General features: G+C 44.8%; 1 protein-coding gene across 1 annotated transcript in view; it reads left to right on the top strand.

Annotated features, from left to right (window-relative positions):
* LOC142660249 (solute carrier family 22 member 6-B-like) overlaps positions 1-21760 on the top strand; it is a 159384-nt gene that overhangs the window by 85474 nt on the left and 52150 nt on the right. The window lies entirely within an intron of this gene.

The raw sequence follows: 21760 nt of genomic DNA, 5'->3' as shown, positions 1-21760 counted from the left end.
GTGCCAAATGTGGCAGATGACACCAGACGTGGTGTGTGACAGCAGGCGTAGCGGATGACACCAGACGTGGCATATAACAGCAGGCGTAGCAGATGACACCAGACCTGGTGTATAACAGCAGGCGTAGCAGATGACAAAACGCGACTGAAACACTAGAAAAGGCTCAGGAACAAACACAACACGGGATACAGGATACAGGTAGCAGGGTACGGGAACAGGATACGACTAAGGGACTATTTGCAAGACTAGCATGGGAATACACAACAACGCTCAGGAAAGGAGTGTAAGGGCAGGACCATTTTTATAGTCCAGGGTAATCTGGGAATAATTAATTACATATGCACGCACGTCCCCTAGCAGACCCTACAGGGCAGAGCGGCCGGATATGCTGAATTCTCCAGGGAAGGAGACGTCGGTCACAGGAAAGAGGTCTGCGGTCGCGGCCGTCAGCAGATAAGGGGAGGCAGCGGTCCGCTGCCGTTACAGTATATATGTACTGAGCTTTGCTCTGGTGCTGTATTTATGTAGAGAGCATGGTTCTGGTGTTGTCTTTATGTACTGAGCTTGTTTCTGGTGTTGCAGATATGTACTGAGATTGGTTCTGGTGTTGTATATATGTATTGAGGTTGGTTCTGGTGTTGCATATATGTACTAAACTTAGTTCTGGTGCTGTATTTATGTACTGAGCTTGGTTCTGGTGCTGTATTTATGTAGAGTGATTGGTTCTGGTGTTGTATTTATGTATACTGAGCTTTGTTCTGGTGTTGTATTTATGTACTGAGCTTGGTTTTGGCACCGTATCTGTGCATTATCCGGGAGATTTGTTGTGGCTTACTGCGCACGCTGCACTTTCCTCCACCCTTTTCACAGTGCACAGCCTAACTAAATGAGCTGATCACGCTTATGATATTGAATGTGCGCATATAGGTCTATACGTAATGGGTGAGTTTAACCCCTTCCCCCTGCTTGCATTCTGGGCCCTACTGTCCAAGCCATTTTTGACATTTTTACATTGTCACATTCAAAGAGCTGTAACTTTTTATTTTTGCGTCGGCATAGCTGTATAAGGTCTTGTTTTTTGCGGGACGACTTGCAGTTTTTATTGGTACCATTTGAGAGTAGATGCGACTTTTTGATCACTTTTTATCAAATTTTTTTAAAGTCAGGATTAACAGAAAACAGCAATTTTTCCATTGTTTTTTATTTTATTTTTTACGGCGTTCACATTGCGGGTTAAATAATGTAACAGCTTTATAGTCGGGGTCGTTACGGACGCGGCGATACCAAATATGTGTAACTTTTTTGCTTTATTGTAGTTTTTTTTAATAGTAAATCATTTTGTAAGGGGAAAAAGTGGGTTTTTCATTTTTTTTGTTTCACTTTTTTTTTTTTATTAACTTTATTAAACTTTTTTACTCTTTTACTAGTCCCACTAGGGGACTTCCCTATGCTCCGATCGCTATTATAATACACTGCAATACTTTTGTATTGCAGTGTATTACTGCCTGTCCGTTTAAAACGGACAGGCATCTGCTAGGTCATGCCTGCGGCATGATCTAGCAGGCATTCGCTCCAGGCAGACCTGGGGGTCTTTATTAGACCCCCGGCTGCCATAGAAGACACAGACACTCGGCGATTTTATCGCCGGGTGTCAGTGAGATGAGAGGGAGCTCCCTCCCTCTCTCCAAAACCATTCAGATGCGGTGCTCGCTATTGTGCACCGCATCTGAAGGGTTAAACGGGTGAGATCGATACTAATATCGATCTCACCCGGCAGAGCAGGGACGCTCCCAGCCCTCAGCTGCCTCTAGCAGCCGAGAGCAGTGAGATTTCACGGCTCCCTGCTCTGTTTACTTTATTCTACAGCAGCGACGTAGAATAGCGGCGCTCTAGAATAAAGCCCACTAATGACCGCCGTAGAAAGACGTATCGGCGGTCATTAAGGGGTTAATATAATGAGTGGGGGTAGGTATGTACGCTTATGTAATTATATACCTACATACTGTGGAATTTCTTTATTTTGGTTCCACTTCAATATAAGTGTATTTGGAATATTGTAATTGTTTTATATGATTATTAGAAATATTTTTCATCGTGCGATATACTGCGACACCACCCCCCCCCCAGCGCGCAAATACCATTTCCGGCAAAACAGAGAACCTGTTGTTAAAAATTTGATTCCCATCCCTGCCTGTATCTTAGCCTCTTATGTGTCACTTTCTGCTGAGTCGTAGATCTAAGCATATCATGTGGGATACGGTTTGCTGAACCTTGTATCTTAGCTTATCATATGTGATGCTGTCTGCTGAGCCATGTATCTAAGCCTTTCATGTGTGATACTGTCTGCTGAGTTGTGTATCTAAGCCTATCATGTGTGATACTGTCTCCTGAGGCCCTGTGTATATGCATATTTTGTGTGATACTGGCTGCTGTGTCATGTATCTAAGCCTATCATGTGTGATACTGTCCACTGAGACCGTGTATCTAAGCCTATCATGAGGTATACTGTCTGCTGAGGCCCTTATCTAATCTTATCCAGTGGCCTAGGGGTCACAGTCTTTCTAGATGTGCTTTGTCTGACATAGATAGTTGTTTTATGGGGGCGGGCAAAATAGCGGTGCAGCTGAAAAGGCTGTGGGCCGTGAAGAGAAGTTACACGGAGGGCAGGGTTAGCTGAACTTTTGAACCGAGACCCATGAGCATTTAGCTACGCCTCTGAAGAGAATAGAAGAAAAATGTTGAATTGGTGGGGGTATGACTGAAGGTATCCCAACTTATTGCTTTAACCCCTTAAGGACGCAGCGACTTTTGGACCTTATGACACAGCCTCATTTTTTAAATCTAACATGTGTCACTTTATGTGGTAATAACTCTGGAATGCTTTTACCTATCCAAGCGATTCTGAGATTGTTTTCTCGTGACATATTGTACTTTAAGTTAGTGAAAAAAATTTGGTTGATATATTCAATATTTTTGTGTGAAAAACACCAAAATTTAGAGAAAATTTGCAAAAAATTTGCATTTTCTAAATTCAAATGTATCTACTTGTAAGACAGATAGTTATACCACACAAAATAGTTACTAGCTAACATTTCCCATATGTCTACTTTAGATTGCCATCGTTTTTTGAACATCCTTTTATTTTTTTTAGGACGTTACAAGGCTTATAAGCAGCAATTTCTCACATTTTCAAGAAAATTTCAAAAGCCTATTTTTTTAGGGACCAGTTAAGTTCTGAAGTGGCTTTGAGGGCCTTATATATTAGGAACCCCCACAAATCACCCCATTTTAAAAACTGCACACCTTTAAAGTTTTCAAAACAGCATTTAGAAAGTTTCTTAACCCTTTATGCGTTTCACAGGAATTAAAGCAAAGTGGAAGGGAAATTTGCAAATTTCATTTTTTTTGCAGAAATTCCATTTTAATCCATTTTTCCTGTAATACTGAAGGATTTTACCAGAGAAACACAACTGAATATTTATTTCCCTGATTCTGCAGGTTTTAGAAATATCCCACATGTGGCCATAGTGTGCTACTGGACTGATACACCGGCCTCAGACGCAAAGGAGTACCTAGAGGATTTTTGGGTCTTCCTTTTCTTAAATTATATTTCAGGCACCATGTCAGGTTAGAAGAGGTCTTGTGGTGCCGAAACAAAGGAAACCCCACAAAAGTGACTCCATTTGAGAAACTACACCCTTTGAGGAATTCATCTAGGGGTGTAGTGAGCATTTTGACCCCACAGGTGTTTCATAGATGTCATTAGAATTGGACAGTGAAAATGAAAAATTACATTATTTTCCAATAAGATGTAGCTTTACCTCAAATTTTTTTTTTTTTTTCAACAAATAAATGAGGAAGAGCACCCCAACATTTGTAAAGCAACTTCTCCAGAGTACGGAAATACCAAACATGTGGTCATAAACTGCTGTTTGGGCAAGCGGCAGGACTTGGAAGGGAAGGCACGCCATTTACCTTTTGGAGCGCTGATTTTGCTGGATTCATTTCTCTGCACCATGTTGCATTTGTAAAGCTCCTAAGGTACCAGAACAGTGGAAACCCCCCCAAAAGTGACTCCATTTAGGAAACTACACCCCTTGAGGAATTAATCTAGGGGTGTAGTGAGCATTTTCACCCCACAGGTGTTTCATAGATTTCATTAGAATTGGGGAGTGAAAATGAAAAATTACAGACATTGAGGATTTTTTAACAAATATTTCACTTCCTCGACTGTCATTGGATCAAATTTCTACCCTTAATGCTCCAATTTCGGAGAATGAGATACAAGGTATTGTTCGTGGATCACCATCTGGTAAATCTCCTGGACCAGATGGTCTCACTAACGAATACTACAAAACGTTTCAGGATATTCTAACTCCTTTTCTTAATAAATTTTTTCAGAAGGCTATGTCATCGGGGTCGTTCCCTCGGGAGAATCAGATGGCCTTGGTTGTGACAATACCCAAACCAGGGAAGTCTCCGGATGTCCCACAAAATTTCAGGCCCATATCTCTGTTGAACACAGATATCAAAATCTATGCGAAAATTTTGGCAAACAGGTTAGCCCCTCTACTTCCTTCCCTGATCCAAGAAGACCAGGTAGGATTTGTCAAAGGACGCCAAGCGTCTGATAACACTAGAAGGGTGGTAGGTCTACTACACCATATTGAGAAACATAAAATACCTTCTGTAATGCTAGCATTAGACGCCGAGAAGGCATTTGACCGTATTCACTGGTCTTATGCATTTACAGTTCTGGAAAATATGGGTTTTCAAGGGGAAATTCTTACAGCGGTTCAAGCTTTGTATTCCAAGCCGACTGCAAAAGTTTTTACAAATGGAGTTCTATCGGGGGACTTTAACATCACTAACGGCACGAGACAGGGCTGTCCCCTATCTCCTCTTATATTCATACTAGCTATAGAACCCCTGGCCCAGATGATTAGAAGTAATGATCAAATTTGTGGCATACAAGTAGGCTCGTTAACTCATACTATTTCATTATTCGCTGACGACATCCTTCTGTCTTTATCACAACCGGAGACTTCCCTGGCAGCGGTTCTAGACTGCATACAGTTATTTGGGAATATCTCACTCTATAAGCTTAACACCCAAAAATCACAAGCACTCCCTCTATGCTTACCCTCGTCCACGATACACTTTCTACAAAACAAATATTTATTGGACTGGAGGAAGGTCGAAATCTCATATTTGGGACTCCACTTAACCCCTAAACATGCATCTTTATATATGCATAACTACACACCGCTCCTTAACGACATAAAAAATGAAGTAAATAGATTACAAAAATGTGAAATATCCTGGATTGGTAGAATAGCTTCCTTCAAAATGCTATTACTGCCGAAACTTTTATACTTGTTTCGCACCCTACCCATACACCTTCCAAAGTCATATTTCCAGCAAACCCAGAAACTAGTATCACAATTTGTATGGGCAAGTAAGAAGCCCAGGATTGCTTCTCATATACTTAACAGGGATAGGAAATTGGGAGGGATGGGCATACCGAATATACATGGATACTACATAGCAACAGTGGTAGCCCAAATTTCCTCTTGGTGGAAAGCAGACAATATGAAGCCTTGGGTTAATATCGAAGCCTCCTATATTTTCCCAGCCTCGCTAAAGGCACTTTTATTCCTCCACTTCTGGAATTTGACCTGTCAATCAGACCTCTCCCCGCTTACTTTAGTCACTCTAAGGTGTTGGAAATACTTGCATACCTGTTCCAAAAATTCTCTCCCTCTGCCAAAATCATCCATACCCATAGAATTCTTGGAATTGGTCATTCCAGATCTCAATGTTAATACATGGAGAAGAGGTGGTATAACAGATATATCTCACCTTCTAGACAACAATAAGATGGTAGACTTTTCATATCTGAGATCTAAGTACTTAGTTCATGCAAGAGATTTGTATAAGTACTTCCAAATTCGACATTTTCTGGTTAAACATGGTAACTTGGACTCTCTATGCAATCTTAAATTATTTGGATGGCTAAATAGAGGCCTGAAAGGCCTTAAATATATTTATGATTTAATTGACACTCAAGCCAAATTTGTTAAATCCTATCCCATAAGAATGTGGGAGAGAGATTTAAGGAACAATTTTACAGAACAGGAGTGGCTCAAGGCCTTGAAATTAATGCATACATCCTTATCATGCACCTCACACGCAGAGGCTGCGATTAAAACCGTCCTAAGGTGGTATTACACACCAGATCGACTCCAACAGATGTTTCCTCAAAACACCGCCCAATGCTGGCGAAAATGCGCTTCTAAGGGAACGTTGATCCATATATTATGGGAATGCCCGGTCATTGGGGAATACTGGAAAGCGGTTTTTGCCCTTTTGAGGGAGTTACTAGGATTTCGAGTTCCTATGCTACCACAAAAAGCTTTATTACTGCTTCAGATGGATGAGATCCCCTCACAAGATCGGATCCTGATAAGTAAAATATTAGTTATGGCTAAAATGGTCTTAACTCGTTATTGGAAGACCACTACAAGCCCTCTTATCCCAGAATTAGTGACACTGATTAATATGTCCTACGCATACGAGAGAATTATTGCATATGGAAATCTCTCATCTGACACATTTACTAAGAGGTGGAGGTTGTGGAAAAATAGCCCTTACTGTACGTATACCTGAAGAGAAACTTACCTATCTAATGTAAAACAAGATGCATAGCCACTCCACAAGTGAATGTAAACTGAGTGGTGTTCAACATGTTCTGTTTAATGTTCTAGTTATTTTTATATTGATACTCAGGTGCTCCAAATACAATGTCTACACACATGTATAAAAATCGAAATTTATTCAAAATGAGCACAGTTATATGTATGTATATTTGTTTGCAAAATACCAATAAAAATTATTGAAACGAAAATGAAAAATTACATTATTTTCCAATAACATGTAGCTTTACCTCATAATTTTTATTTTTTTCAACAAATAAATAAGGAAAAGCACCCGAACATTTGTTAAGCAACTTCTCCAGAGTACCGAAATACCCAACATGTGGTCATAAACTGCTGTTTGGGAAAGCGGCCGAATTCGGAAGGGAAGGCACGCCATTTAGCTTTTGGAGCGCTGATTTTGTTGGATTCATTTCTCTGCACCATGTCGCATTTGTAAAGCTCCTAAGCGACCAGAACAGTGGAAACCCCCCAAAAGTGACTACATTTAGGAAACTACACCCCTTAAGGAATTCATCTAGTGGTGTAGTGAGCATTTTTCACCCCACTGGTGTTTCATAGATTTCATTAGAATTGGGGACTGAAAATAAAAAATTACATTATTTTCCAATAAGATGTAGCTTTACCTTAAAATTTCTTATTTATTTCAACAAATAAATGAGGAAAAGCACCCCAACATTTGTAAAGCAACTTCTCCAGAGTACGGAAATACCCAACATGTGGTAATAAACTGCTGTTTTGGCAAGCAGCAGGACTCGGAAGGGAAGGCACGCCATTTAGCTTTTGGAGTGCTGGATTGATTTCTCTGCACCATGTCACATTTGTAAAGGTACCAGTGCAGTGGAAACCCCCCAAAAGTGACTCCATTTGGGAAACTACACCCCTTGAGGAATTCATCTAGGGGTGTAGTGAACATTTTGACCCCACAGGTGTTTCATAGATTTCATTAGAATTGGGCAGTGAAAATGAAAAATTACATTATTTTCCAATAAGATGTAGCTTTACCTCAAGATTTCTAATTTTTTCAACAAATAAATGAGGAAGAGCACCCCAACATTTGTAAAGCAACTTCTCCAGAGTACGGAAATACCCAACATGTGGTCATAAACTGCTGTTTTGGCAAGCAGAAGGACTCGGAAGGGAAGGCACGCCATTTAGCTTTTGGAGTGCTGGATTGATTTCTCTGCACCATGTCGCATTTGTAAAGGTGTCAGTTCAGTGGAAACCCCCCAAAAGTGACTCCATTTGGTAAACTACACCCCTCAAGGAATTTTTCAAGTGGTATAGTGAGCAGTTTGACCCCATAGGTGTTTCATACACTGGGCAGTAAAATAATAACATTTTTTTTTTTTTTCAAAGAAAATGCTGCTTTAGCCCCAAATTCATAATTTTCACAAGGGGTTAAAGGAGAAAAAGAACCCAGTTTGTTACGCAATTTCTCCTGAATACGGCAATACCCCATTCTTGGAGATAAACTGCTGCTTGAGCACGTGGCGGGGCTCAGAAGGTAAAGAGCACCATGCAACATCTGAGGCCTAGGACGATGGCATTTACTGCCCTGTGTCATGAAAACAGAAGCTCTGGGGTGTCAAAACATTAGAAACCCAGAAAAGTGACCCCATTTAGGAAACTAAACCCCTCAAAGACTTCATCTAGTGGTATAGTGAGGAGATTTAGATTGTAATGTAACACCTTTCAAGGTATTCATCTAGGGGTATAGTGAGAATTTTTTAATTGTGAAGTGACAACCCTCTAGGTATTCATCTAGGGGTATAATGGGAATTTTTAAATTGTGAAGTGACAACCCTCTAGGTATTCATCTAGGGGTATACTAAAAAATACTTTAATTTTAGTAAATAAAGAGGGCAACCTGGAAAACCCGCTATGGAGGGAGAGGGAATGGCAGGTCCCACTACCATTCCATAAAATCCAGCCCAAAAAATAAATCAAAGGCCTCAGCAAAAAAAGATTTGCTGAGACAACCAATCTTATCTGGATTTATTCCTCTCACCCAGATTTGCAACCTGGATGAGACAGACACTCCCTCGGGTCCTTGGTATAGTGAGCATTTTTAGTTTTGTTTTAGGTGTTTTTTTTACAAATTTTAAATGATCATATTTTAAATGGGGCAGGTCAGTAAAAAAGTGAATAATTATTCATGGCCAATATGGGAGACAGAAAAGGTGAATGAAGAATAAATGAATTAAAAATCTAAGGAGGTATGATAGATTTTGAAACATTGTTTCATGCACAGGCCGGGATTTGTGGGACACCTCAGACATTGGTATGTGGTGTCCTTACGAATGCCTCGCTTGGCGCACACACGGCATTTTTTTGGGGGCTTTTGTTTTTTTTCAGTGGGGGGGATTTCAGTGGGGAAATGCTGGCCGGGAATTATCCTGCTGACGGAAGAGACGGATGAACTGCCCTCCCCTTCCTGGTCACCAAACATCAGGGACTTTATGACCTTTTCCTGAAATTGCAGGAATGTATCCCCACTGCTGGCGTATCTGCAGAGGACAAAGGCGTTGTATAAAGCCATCTGTGTAAGATGCACAGACAGCTTCTTATACCATACCCTGGTCTTGCGCATGGCGCTGTATGGTTTCATAACCTGGTCGGACAGGTGTCAACGCCACCCATATACTTGTTGTACTCCTGTACGCAGAATGGTTTGGGAACTTGGGTGGTGGATCCGCGTACAGGGACAAGGCTGCCTCTGCTGTCGTGTATGCTGGTCAGCATAAGGACGTCCCTTTTATCCTTATACTTTAGGAGGAGCAGATCGTCGATGCAGACAGCTCTGCTCTCTCCTAATTTTAAGATCTGACCCAGCAAATTTTTGGGGAGGCCCTTCTGATTTTTGCGGATTGTTCCGCACACCAAGGTGGATCTGGAAAAGAGAACTTTTAGCAATGGGACACTGTTGTAGAAGTTGTCCAGATATAAATAATATCCTTTGCCGAGCAAAGGATGGACAAGATCCCATACAATTTTTCCTCTAATCCCTAGGAAGGGGGGACATTCTGGGAGATTTATTTGGGAGTCTTTTCCCTCATAGACCCTAAAAGAGTACGTGTAACCGGTGGCACTTTCGCACAGCTTGTAGAGCTTTATGCCATACCGGGCTCTTTTATTGGGTAGATACTGCCTGAAGTGCAGTCTACCCTTGAAGCTGACTAGGGATTCATCCACCAAAATATTTTTTTGGGGGGTATAAACTTGGGAAAAAATTTCGGAGTAGTGGGCAATTAATGGTCTTATTTTATATAGTCTATCAAAATGTGGGTCCTGTGGGGGTGGGCACTGGCTATTATCATTGTAATGCAGGAACTTTAGGATGGCTTCGAATCCCGTCCTTGTCATTACTGTGCGGTAAATATCAGGGGACCAATAGTATCTAATACTGGGCTTTTTTATGAGACCAAAACTTAAAAAAATGCCCCAAAACTTCCGCAATTCCACTGGATTTGTGGGGGTCCAATTTTGGCTTCTCCCATAATAAGAGTCGGGGTTCTGGGCGATAAACTGTTCCGCATAAAGGTTGGTCTGCTGAGCCATTAAATCTAAAAGGGAGTCTGAAAAAAAAAGTTTAAAATAATCAATGGGGCTGAAACCGGTAATTTCAATTTGAATGCCTGAGGGGGCTGTAAACTCAGGCACCTGGGGGTATAATTGTCCGCAGCTTCCCAGGTCAGCTCCAGCAGAGCAGGACCTACGGCTCTTCTGCGCCGACTTGGGGGTGCAGACTCCGAGTCACTGCATTCAGAGGAAGATGGAAGCACGAACTGCTCTTCACCTTCACTCGCGCTGTCCATGTCAGTACACAGCATTTCATATGCTTCCTCAGCTGAAAAGACTCTTTTGGCCATACTAATAAACTCTTGCTACCACTAACGAACACATTTTTTTTGTAACTTTTTTTTTTTAATTTTGAAAAAAAATTTTTTTTTGTAAAAAATAAACCGCTACTCTCAACCGTGGAATGAGAACAGACCCTGCTGTATTCAATGAGTAAGGGTACCCTACCTACCAGGGGAAAAACTAAATGAGACGTGGCATTGCTACCTAACAGGGAACTCGGGCAGTGGGCAATCTAGGGACACAGCAGGGTGATGGCGACCGGGTACTGCGACAGGTGACAGATCACAGCACGGCAGAAGGGCACTGTGGGGGACTGAAATTATATATATATATATATATATATATATATATATATATATATATATATATATATAATATATATATATATTTATTTATTTTTCTTAACCAGTGGGCACCAAAGTGGGTGATCACTGGTTAATGGGCACAAAAGGACAGAAAAGGGGCAAATCGCTGGGTTTTTTTGTTCTGTTTTTAACTTTAACACCGTATTTCTTCTTGTCTCCGACTCTCACAAGCTCTCCGACAGGAATGAGCTTGTCAGAGACGGAGATGCCGGCAAACCACTGCTCCTGTGCTGTGATTGGCCTGTCAGTACTGACTGGCCAATCACAGCTCGTGCCGGCACGGGACTACTCTGATTGGTCCTGTGCCCGCGAGTCCTGCTCGGCAACTGTCTATGACAGTTGCGATCGGGACGCTGTCACCATGTCTGTTGACATGGTGACAGTTTGAAGCTTCGGCGTAACTGTACGCCCGAATGCGGGAAATCACTTGCATTTCGGACGTACATTCATGCCGGTGTGCGGGAAGGGGTTAAAGAGGGCCCATTATCTCCTCCAACATACAGTTGTCGACTCCAAAAGACACCAGAAGTATGTGGGGGTATGCCATGACCAAAAGACTATCTAGCAATCTTATTTATTTCAGTTTTTAATTTTTTTTGCGATTTTAATGCAAAATATATCCTTCTGAAAGTTATTTGAAAATAACCTTATATTATTATCATCAATGGGAAAAAATAATTAAATATCAGTATGCTGTCCTAATAAGAGATATCAATACAGTAAAAATTATTTATTTCAGCAATTTAGAGAGCGTTTGGGTTGTATAAGAAGGGAAAAGTGGTATATCTTGTCACAGTCTGTGGGTATGTGGACCCACTAGGCCGCACTGGCGTAGCCGGGAGGCAGCTGGCCAAACCACTGAGCACCCCAGCAATACAAAGTCCTGCACTAGGGTACCTGAATAGTCCAGACAGTGGCCGAGGATTTGGCGCAGATGGAGGCGGGTGCAGCAGGTTACGCCAGACGTGGCAGATAACAGCAGGTGCAGCACGTTGCGCCAGACATGGCAGATCACACTGGACAAGGGGGATGGCACTGGACGTGGCAGTTGACAGCAGGTGAAGCACGTTGCGCCAAACGTGGCGGATCACACTGGACGTGGCAGATGACACAGGATGTGGCAAACGACAGCAGGTGCAGTAGACACGACTCCAACACTAGTAGGCACAGGAACAAGAACACAGCACGGGATACAGGAACAGGTAACTGGGCACGGGTAACAACTGGAAGGGGAAAAAACGAAGGGACCATTTGCAAGACAGACTTGGGATACACTAACATCGCTCAGGCAAGGATCAGAAGGGCAGGGCCCTTCTTATAGTCCAGGAAATCATGTGTAGTTGATGATGATGATTGTTCACATGTGCGCGGGCTGGCCCTTTAAGACCGGACACGAGCGTGCGCGCGCACACTATGGGACACAGCGGACTGGAGCGCTCACTGATTCATGGCTGCGGGTGTCGGGAGGTGAGTAAACCCGACGGCCCGCGGCCATGGACGCTACATATCTCAGGGGTCGGAGAAGTAGATTAGAAATGGTATGAAGACTGAAGAACAGATAAACGAGTTTGCATAATATCTTAAAAACAGATATACAGAAGAGAAAATTTAGCAGTATATATCATAATATAGTATTAATGTTTTCGCTATCATCCTCTTTTAACAGCAAGCTGAAAAGCAGTATTTATACAAGTTTGCTTGTATTTAAATGCAGGTTCTGACGCGAATTGACCGCAAACGTGTGAACACAGCTTAATCCTAATCAATAATCACAATTCCCTAAACTTGCGTTAACTATTATTGATTTTTATATTGGAACTATTGAGAAATCTATTATATTTATTGTCTGTGGCGAACTTCAGTGAATAAAAATTTATTTTCTGACTGACGGAAGTAATTTCAATCCCTTTAGAAATGTATTAGACATGACCATGGGATTACATAGCTCGTCCATATTACCCTCTTTTTCATTTTTCTAAAACACCACCTCCCCCAATATTCTCCTGTCTTATCTAACCCCTGTGGCCCTCTACCTCTCCCCCCACCCCCACTTAACCATCCCCATAAACAAAAGACCAGACAGTGGGTTGGATAAATTCGGCCACAGCAGCCATTTTATTATTAACATATTTACATAAACACCGCTTTATAAATAAAACATAACACATAACAAGGAAAGGGAAGTCCTTGGAGCTACAAATTTTGGCACCGAACTGCCCACCTATATAACTACTTACCCCCAGCCATCTCCCTACAGGCTCAGAGGCACCTTTCTACTCCGCAGTTGGCTTGCCAAGGATGAAAAAACACTCCCCGGGACACCACCCAGCAGGAGCCCAAAATAAGCCCATACCCATGAGCAATTGTGTAATTGTTAGAGACCATCCCTATGATGAATCCCCCACTTCAATTTACCACCAACTCCAAGGACCCCCAATCCGCCAAACGAACATAGTTAAACACCTTTAGGTATGAGAGACCCCACCATCCACCAGTGCTTGTTCAATGCCTTCCTGCAGATGCAAAGCCCAAAGATCGATGCCAACCGCATTCAGATGGACTCCATCGCCCAACCAAAATTGGCCTTGGCCATCTTCTAAATCATAGTGCCTCACGAACAAACCCCCACTCTTAACCACAAAACTAGACACTGCCCGATTAACCTCGACCCGCCCCTTGTTAATGCTTGACACTGACCGCGCGTCTCTCCAGACGCTGCGAGGGACGATTTCAGACCAGACCACCTTCACCTTGGGAAAACAGGACCACAACCCGAGCAGATCATACTTTATGTCCCTGATCAGTTCTCTAAAAGGACGTGTCCCCAAATCATTACCCCCCACATGGAGAACCAACACGTCTGGTGCCCGATCTAACTGGGCATATCTATGAAAATCGGGCAAAACTCTACTCCACACCCTATCTCGTATGCCTAGCCAACGTATGACCACCGAAGATCTCTGGAACCATAGCTGCTGCCCATCCGGGCGAACATCTGCCCGCAAAGCCCCCCAGTGCTCATAAGAGTGCCCCAGTATCCACACCAAGTATGTTAAGCCACCTAAAATGACAGAAGAACATTGAGGAAAGTTTTGTCATAGTCAAATAATGGGGGGGGGGGGGGGGCGAGAAGGAAAGAGAAGGGAAAGTAACTGAACCAGTTGACATCACAAAAATTGGGGACGCACATAAGTTTTGTAGCTCCCAGATTCCCACTGACCTATCCTCTTCACCACCTCAGGACCCAACCCCCACGCTGCCGCCTCTGTAGCAGCCCCAATACTAAATGAATGGGGAGAATAAACCGACACATCCAAACCTCAAGGCATCTGCGAAAAGCACAAGAGAACTGACAACGCGACAGGAAAGAACCATCATCATGACACAATAGCGGACCCCGACTATGATTTTTGTTTATCGCAGCATAACCGGCAAAGCAACCCACCGGGCACATACTCGCCCCCTTTGCTGCCCCTAACACCACCCTCTTCCCCTTGCCACATTGATCTGTCTTAGAACGTCTAACCCAAAACTCCACCTTCTCCACCGACCAGAACACATCTTCTGCCTGCAAACCCCCTCCTTCTTACTGGGAGCCACCAATTCCCCCACCCGCAATGCCCCAAAGAAAGCCCAAGAACAAGCCAAACTAAAAAGTTTCACCTCAAAACCCGAAAAACAAACTCCCACCAACGCTTCCCCTAACCGCTCCAATAGCGCAAAAGATACAGGACGACGGCCGACCGTCCGACTTCCACCTCTACTAAACACTTTCAGGGCCTGGACAACCAAGAATATCCCTTTTACCTCTTAACTTAAAACCGAAAGCTAGCGCCGCCACAAAACGAATCACTTTTGACACCGACCAGCCGGCATCTGCCACCTGACCTAATCACACCAATAAGACCACCACCTGATCATCACTTGAGCGTGCTTCCGGCACACCCACGGACCATGCCATCCAGTCCCTCTATGCCGAGTCGTACGCCGACACTGTACTAGGTGCTAGAGAGGACCTTATCAAATCTCCTGCTGCTCGTAGACCAAGTCCCCTAGCAGCTCCGGAAGGCGATCCCTGCCACCTCTGCTTCCGGAGCCAACAGCCGAAAACGCTCCCACTGTAGACGAGAGAGAGAATGTGCAATCTCATTTTGCACCCCAGGAACATGGACCGCGACAATCCAAGAATTGAGTGACAAGCACCGTAACACTAGCCGGCGCAACAACCTAACTACTGGGGGTGAAGACGCCGACACGTTATTGATGGCTAACACCACCCCCATGTTATCACAATGGAATCGCACTTTGCAATCCCGGAAACGATCCCCCTCCCCCAGACCTCCGCTGCCACCAACTTGGGAAAAAGCTCCAGCAGGACCAGATTGCGCACCAACCCCAATGTCACCCATTCTGCGGGCCACTGCCCCACGCACCATTGTCCCTTGCAATAAACGCCGAAACCCACGCTATCTGATGCATCCGTAAACAACTCCCATTGCACATTATCCACTACTGGGGATATAAATAACGTCCTCCCATTATACATCTCCAAGAACTTCCGCCATACCGCCAAATCTTCCCAGTGTTCCTTAGTTAATCTAACTAGATGATTCGGAGCCCGAACGCCCGGCTTTGCTGCCGTTAATCTCCTACAAAAAATCCTACCCATCGGCATTATCCGACACGCAAAATTAAGTTTGCCCAGCAACGATTGCAACTCCCGTGGTGGTATTTTTTTAAGTCATCCCGCCCTATTCACCTCCCCCCGCAGCGCCTCCAATTTATCACTAGGGAGCCGGCATTCCATTGCCACAGAATCCAATGTAATCCCTAGACAAACAATGCAAGTCCTGGGACCCTCAGTTTTCTCCGGGGACAAAGGAACGCCAAAGCGATGAGCCACCCATTGCACCGCGCCCAACAAATTAGCACACACCGATGAACACGAGGTTCCAACGCAAAGAAAGTCATCCAAGTAATGAATGACCGATGTGATCCCCGCCACCTCACAAACTACCCATTCCAGGAAAGTACTGAAAGCCTCAAAATAGGCGCAATAAACCAAGTAGCCCATGGGAAGACAGCGATCCACATAATACGCCCCATTCCAGTAACATCCTAACAGTCTCTGACAATCGGGGTGCACTGGAGGAAGGCGAACCGCCGATTCAATATCGGTCTTAGCCATAAGCTCACCTGTCCCGTAGCACTGAACCCAGTCCACCGCCGCATCAAATGACGTATAAACTACCGAGAACAGCTCTGGGGCGATGCCGTCATTAACAGACAACCCCCGCGGTTGAGACAGATGATGAATGAGCCGAAATTTATTCGGCTCCTTCTTTGGCACGACCCCCAGAGGGGAGACCACAAGATCAGGGATTGGGATAGACAAGAAGGGGCCCAACATTCTGCCTAACCCTATTTCCTTACACAACTTGTCCATAACCACCTCGGGATATTGCAGTGCTGATCGCAAATTCCGCACCGAAAATGGAACCACATAAGTGGGGGGGGGATTTTAAAACCAAACTGAAAACCGTGTAACAACATTCTGCCGCTCTCTTTGTCTGGGAACCTATTTAGGTATGGTTCCATCTCTACCCACTTCACCGACGTCAGACCCATGGCTACCACTACCCCCACCCCTCCCCTTACCTTTTTTAAAGCATTTTGCGGACCGGTGGGAAGTCCCGCCGCATGACGATCAGGAATGTTTAAACTTACAGGCCGCCCCAAACTTGCATTGGCCATCATTGAACTGCCAGCACAATCCCATCCTTCCGCCTGTCGCACTCCCGGTTTGACCGGCTTGTCCAGAGGGGCCGGCAACTCCGGCCCCCCTGGAAAGGACTGCCCAAACTTAGCCGGGGCCATCACCCTTAACCATAGCCCAATGTCCTTGTTATCCCATCTAATATTTGGACGAATCGCTTTTCTCTGTCTAAACTGCTCATCATATCGCAACCATGTCTGCCCCCCATACGCCATATGGGCCTCACCCATCATGTCCATGTAACTGAAAAGGGCGGAACAATTTTCCGGCGCCTTTTCACCTATAACGCTCGCCAGAATGGCAAAAGCCTGCAACCAGTTCAAGAATGTTTGCGGGATTAACCGATATCTTTGCTTCTCCTCCTCTTTTTTACTCTCCCACCTCTTACCTTTATCTAAATTAAATTTCTCTAAGGGGAGAAGGGAGAATATTTCCACATATTCATCCTTCCAAATCTTCTCCCTAACTTCCGGTTTTAAATGAGCACCCAACGGTCCCTCGAAACAGACATACACCTCCCCTATCGCCTTATCATCCAACCGCACCCTATCCACCTCATTATCTTTATCAGTCTGTACCGATACCATAACCCCACCGCCACCCCCCGGGGGCGCTGCCCCTGAGGGGCGCACAACCTTTGCCAATGATTTACCTGACCCAGGAACCTGCGCCGAGACCGGGGAAGGGGCTTGCGACCAACCACCCTCACAACACGCCAACAGAGCTTTCACACAGCCCAATAATTCACGAACATCTCCCCCCTCGCTAGACACAGACACCACCCCACTACTACCCGAATCTCTAACTGACCACACTTGGGAGCCACCCCCAACCCCCAGGGACCTAAATATAGCAGGAAAAGTAGGAAGAGGTGATCCTGACTCACCGAGCTGCGTGGGCACTGAGTTCCAACCAGTCGGAGCGATGGAATCCCCACGACGACCTTCCACCTCAGGCACGGCACCATCTTCAGCGACCTCAAGACTGTCACGGAGCGGGTTAGTGGACCCACTAGGCCGTACCGCCATAGCGGGAAGGCAGCTGGCCAAACCACAGGAAACCCCAGAAATACAATGTCCCGCACAAGGGTACCTGGATAGTCCAGACGGTGACCGAAGCTCTGGCACAGATGAGATGGGTGCAGCAGATGGCGCCAAATGTGGCGGATGACACAGGAGCCGCAAGTTGCGCCAGACGTGGCGGATTCCTCCGGACGTGGCAGATGGCACAGGACGTGGCAGATTCCTCCGGACGTGGCAGATGACACAGGACGTGGCAGATTCCTCTGGACGTAGCAGATGACACAGGACGTGGCACGACTTGATGCTAAGGCAAAGCACGGGAAATAGGAACGGGGAACAAGGCACGGGTAACAACAGGAACGGGACACACTTAGGGACTATTTGCAAGACAGACTGGGAAAACTAACAACGCTCAGGCAAGGATTAGAAGGCCAGGAGCCTTCTTATAGACCAGGAAATCGTGGCAGTTGATGATGATGACGATTTCCTATTTCCTATTTCCTCCGGGACACAGCCGAACGGAGCGGAAGTGAGCGTTTCCTAGGAGGGAGACGGAGACCAGCGCTCACAGATCAATGGCTGCGGGGGTCGGGAGATGAGTAAACCCGACGGCCCGCGGCAATGGACACTACACAGACATATGTGACCAGGACCATTGCCGCAGGCTCTACAGCCGTTTCCACCGTCTCGTACCTTGGGTACCACTGTCGCTGACTGGGGCCATCCCGACATCCTCTCTGCTTCGTCCTCATTAGCACTCCTCTGCAGCACCGCCGACTCCGGCCTGTGCGTAGGCCCAGGGACATTAATCATGCGCCTGGCGGGCCGTCCAACAGGACCATCGCCAGGCCGGCCCACCGCAGCTCCACGTGGTGTAGACCGGAAGACATAAAGTTGCCCCCTCTGCCTGGAATCCAGTCCTTCACTCTCCGCAGGGCTCGGCCGGCAAACAGGATTCCTCTCAGACCTGGACCCCCGCCCCCGAACAGTGGAAGTGGAAGCCGGGCCTGGAGGGTCCCTCGTGGGGCTCCTAAGCCTGCGCCGAACCCAAGGCAGCGCTTCCAGACTGAGGCGCTCTGGAGGTCGCGACCGCCGAGAGCTACGGGGAGGAGACGCCATCACTTCCGGTAAGAGTGTCGCCGGGGGGGACATCCCAGGCGACTCCGCAGACCTTGCAGCTGCAAACCCGTCCGGCCTAACTCCTCTTCCAGCCAGCCCATATCCCGCTCCACCACTGCTGCCCGCAGCTGCTCCATCAAGGCCTGCATGCTAGAGGTCAGCAGGTACAATGTTTTACTGTCCTCCTGAATGGCGCAAAGCTGCTGCTCCTCACCTTATGTGCTTTCCTTAACCTACGCCCCCTTTATGCCACTATCCCCTTTTCCTTCCCTTCTTCCCAAACCCATTAATCTCTACCTCCCCTGTAATCCTGGTCATGTTAGCCCTCCCCCTATTCTTTTATCGTGTGTCCATGCCCTTGCTTTCCTCTCTACTGATAATCCTTATAGCTATGACTGTAGCGTATAACAGGTATGGCTAAAGAATCGGAAAGCGAGTTTTATGGACAGTGTAAAATTGACACATTTATTGATGTTTTTGTGTGCTTCAAGTGTTTAGTGCAACTTATTTAACGTCGTGATCTGGACGCTGGTAGAGGTCTGGAGTTAATAAACGGCCTAACAATTCGCAGAGTGGTGATTATATTAGGAAAAAGATTACCTACTGCTCATCTTCTCACTTCTTTTCTGAAATAAAAAAGAAAAATATGTGACATAGAGCAAGTATGCAAGAAAAGTTCATGTTACCCCTCCCCCCCTGAGACATCTATAGCCATAAAGGACAGGAGGAGGATAACGGCTTCCCCTCCCCTCCCTGCAAGTTGCCAGCAAGTCCCCCACTTCTCCTACTCCACATGGACTGATGTGAGAGCTGCAAGTATATTTAGCTCTCACTTCAACTCATACTAGATTGTAGCTAGAGCTGTGATCCAGGGCTCATATGAAAGCTAAGAATCTGCAACCTAACCTCTTAGAGCCATTAGTAGCAGGGATGTACAGTATTAGACATGTCCTTGGCTACTCAAGTTCCTTCCTGTCAGGACGTATGAGATATTTTCTTGGCAGGGAAAGCGTTAATATGGAGTTGGGCCCCTTTTTGTGACTTTAAAAGCCTACATTCTTCTGAGAAGGCTTTGCACAAGATTTTGGAGTGTGTCTGTATGAATTTGTGCCAATTCAACCAAACAAGCATTTATGAGATCAGATACTGATGATTTATTCATCCCAAAGGTGTTAGACGGGGTTGAGGTCCAAGCTACTTTCTTCGAGCTTCTGCACACCTAACTCGTCAAACCAGCTCTTTATGGACCTTGCTTGTCCATCAGACTATCAGAAAGTGAAACGTGATTCATCACTTCAAAGAACACGTTTCCACTGCTCCAGAGTCCAATGGAAGTGCATTTTACACCTCATACAGCCGGCACAATTTGCACATGGTGATCTTAGGCTTGTCTGCAGCTGCTCAACCAAGGAAACCCATTTCATAAAGCTCCCAACGCCCAGTTCTTGTGCTGTCACCTCCAGATGCAGAAGAGTACTCTGTAGAGAGATGATAATCTAGACACATTTTTAAGCACCACGCACTTCAGCACTCAGCAGTCCTGCTCTTAGAGTTTTTCGTGCAACTGCAACATGACCCCATTCACTTGACTGTGGTACCTTCCCACCAATAATGTTATGGACTAATCTAGCAATATGCCATGACATTATAATATGGGAATAATCTTTAAATGTTCAATAAGTGTGTAGATAAGTCTAAGCCTATAGGCAGTCCAGAGGTAAATGGGAAAAATTACATATGAATGACATAGGGAAGGCTACAGAGGGAGAAAGATGTTGAGAGAATCGCATTTTTCTGCTTTACTTTGTAAAAGCAGGTAAAACATTTTATAGCCATATATTACTTATGGTGTGCTTTATAGCCAGAGTCTAAGATGCTAGACAATCTGTGAATACACGTTCCTTTAAATCCAGTATTGGTGATGGCGCTCTATAAGCCATAACAGAGAGCTGCTACGAGGGGCTCTTTCTCTGGAGGACCCATCTCATTTGTGCATTACAAGAACAGCCCACTGATTGAGCCCTAATACAGTTGCACATCGCTTCCCGTGGCGAAAACAGCACATTATTGAGGGATTAATAAATGACCATGGCAGACTTTGAGAGCAGATGATATGAAAATGACTTCAATAAGTATTATGTAACACACTGCCAATGCTAATTTACACTCTACTGAAATAAGTTTATTAAAGGGTTTGTCCGGTTTCAGCAAATTTATTTTATTTTTTACACAATTTTCCAATAAACTTTCTGAATTAATTTCTCACAGTCTTCAAGATCTCTATAAGTTTTATTCAGTTGAAACATTAAGTGTTTGCTTCTATTCGATAAAATTCAGTCCATGGTCATGTGATGGACACATAGGTGCACGGCTGGTTACAGTTAAAGTATGTGTATCAGAGCTGTGTCTTCTAATGTTCCCAGCACATGTGTGTCCATCACATGACCATGGATGGAATTGTATCCACTAAAGTAAGCAATGAATGTTCCTATAGATAACAACAAGCAGAGATCTTAAAGAGGCTCTGTCGCCAGATTATAAGTGCCCTATCTCCTACATAAACTGATCGGCGGTGTGATGTAGATAACAACAGTGGTTTTTATTTTGAAAAACAATCATTTTTGAGCAAGTTATGAATAATTCAAGTTTATGTTAATTAATTTCTTAATAGGCAACTGGGCGTTTTTTACCTTTTTACCAACTGGGCATTGTAAAGAGAAGTGTGGGACTTCGGTAAAGTTTCTGTGGGACTTAATCACATCACAGCATGATCTCACGAGATCAAGCTGTGAAAGACAGCACAGCGTGATCTCGGGAGATCACGCTGTGCTGTGTGAGTAAGTCCCACAGAAACTTTACCGAAGTATCGGGAGTGTTAAAAGATATCGCATCCTGGCT

This window comes from Rhinoderma darwinii, chromosome 9, assembly GCF_050947455.1.
Source record: "Rhinoderma darwinii isolate aRhiDar2 chromosome 9, aRhiDar2.hap1, whole genome shotgun sequence".
Lineage (NCBI taxonomy): Eukaryota > Metazoa > Chordata > Amphibia > Anura > Rhinodermatidae > Rhinoderma > Rhinoderma darwinii.
Note: the sequence above shows the minus strand (reverse complement) of the source record. Positions and strands in the feature narration are given on the sequence as shown.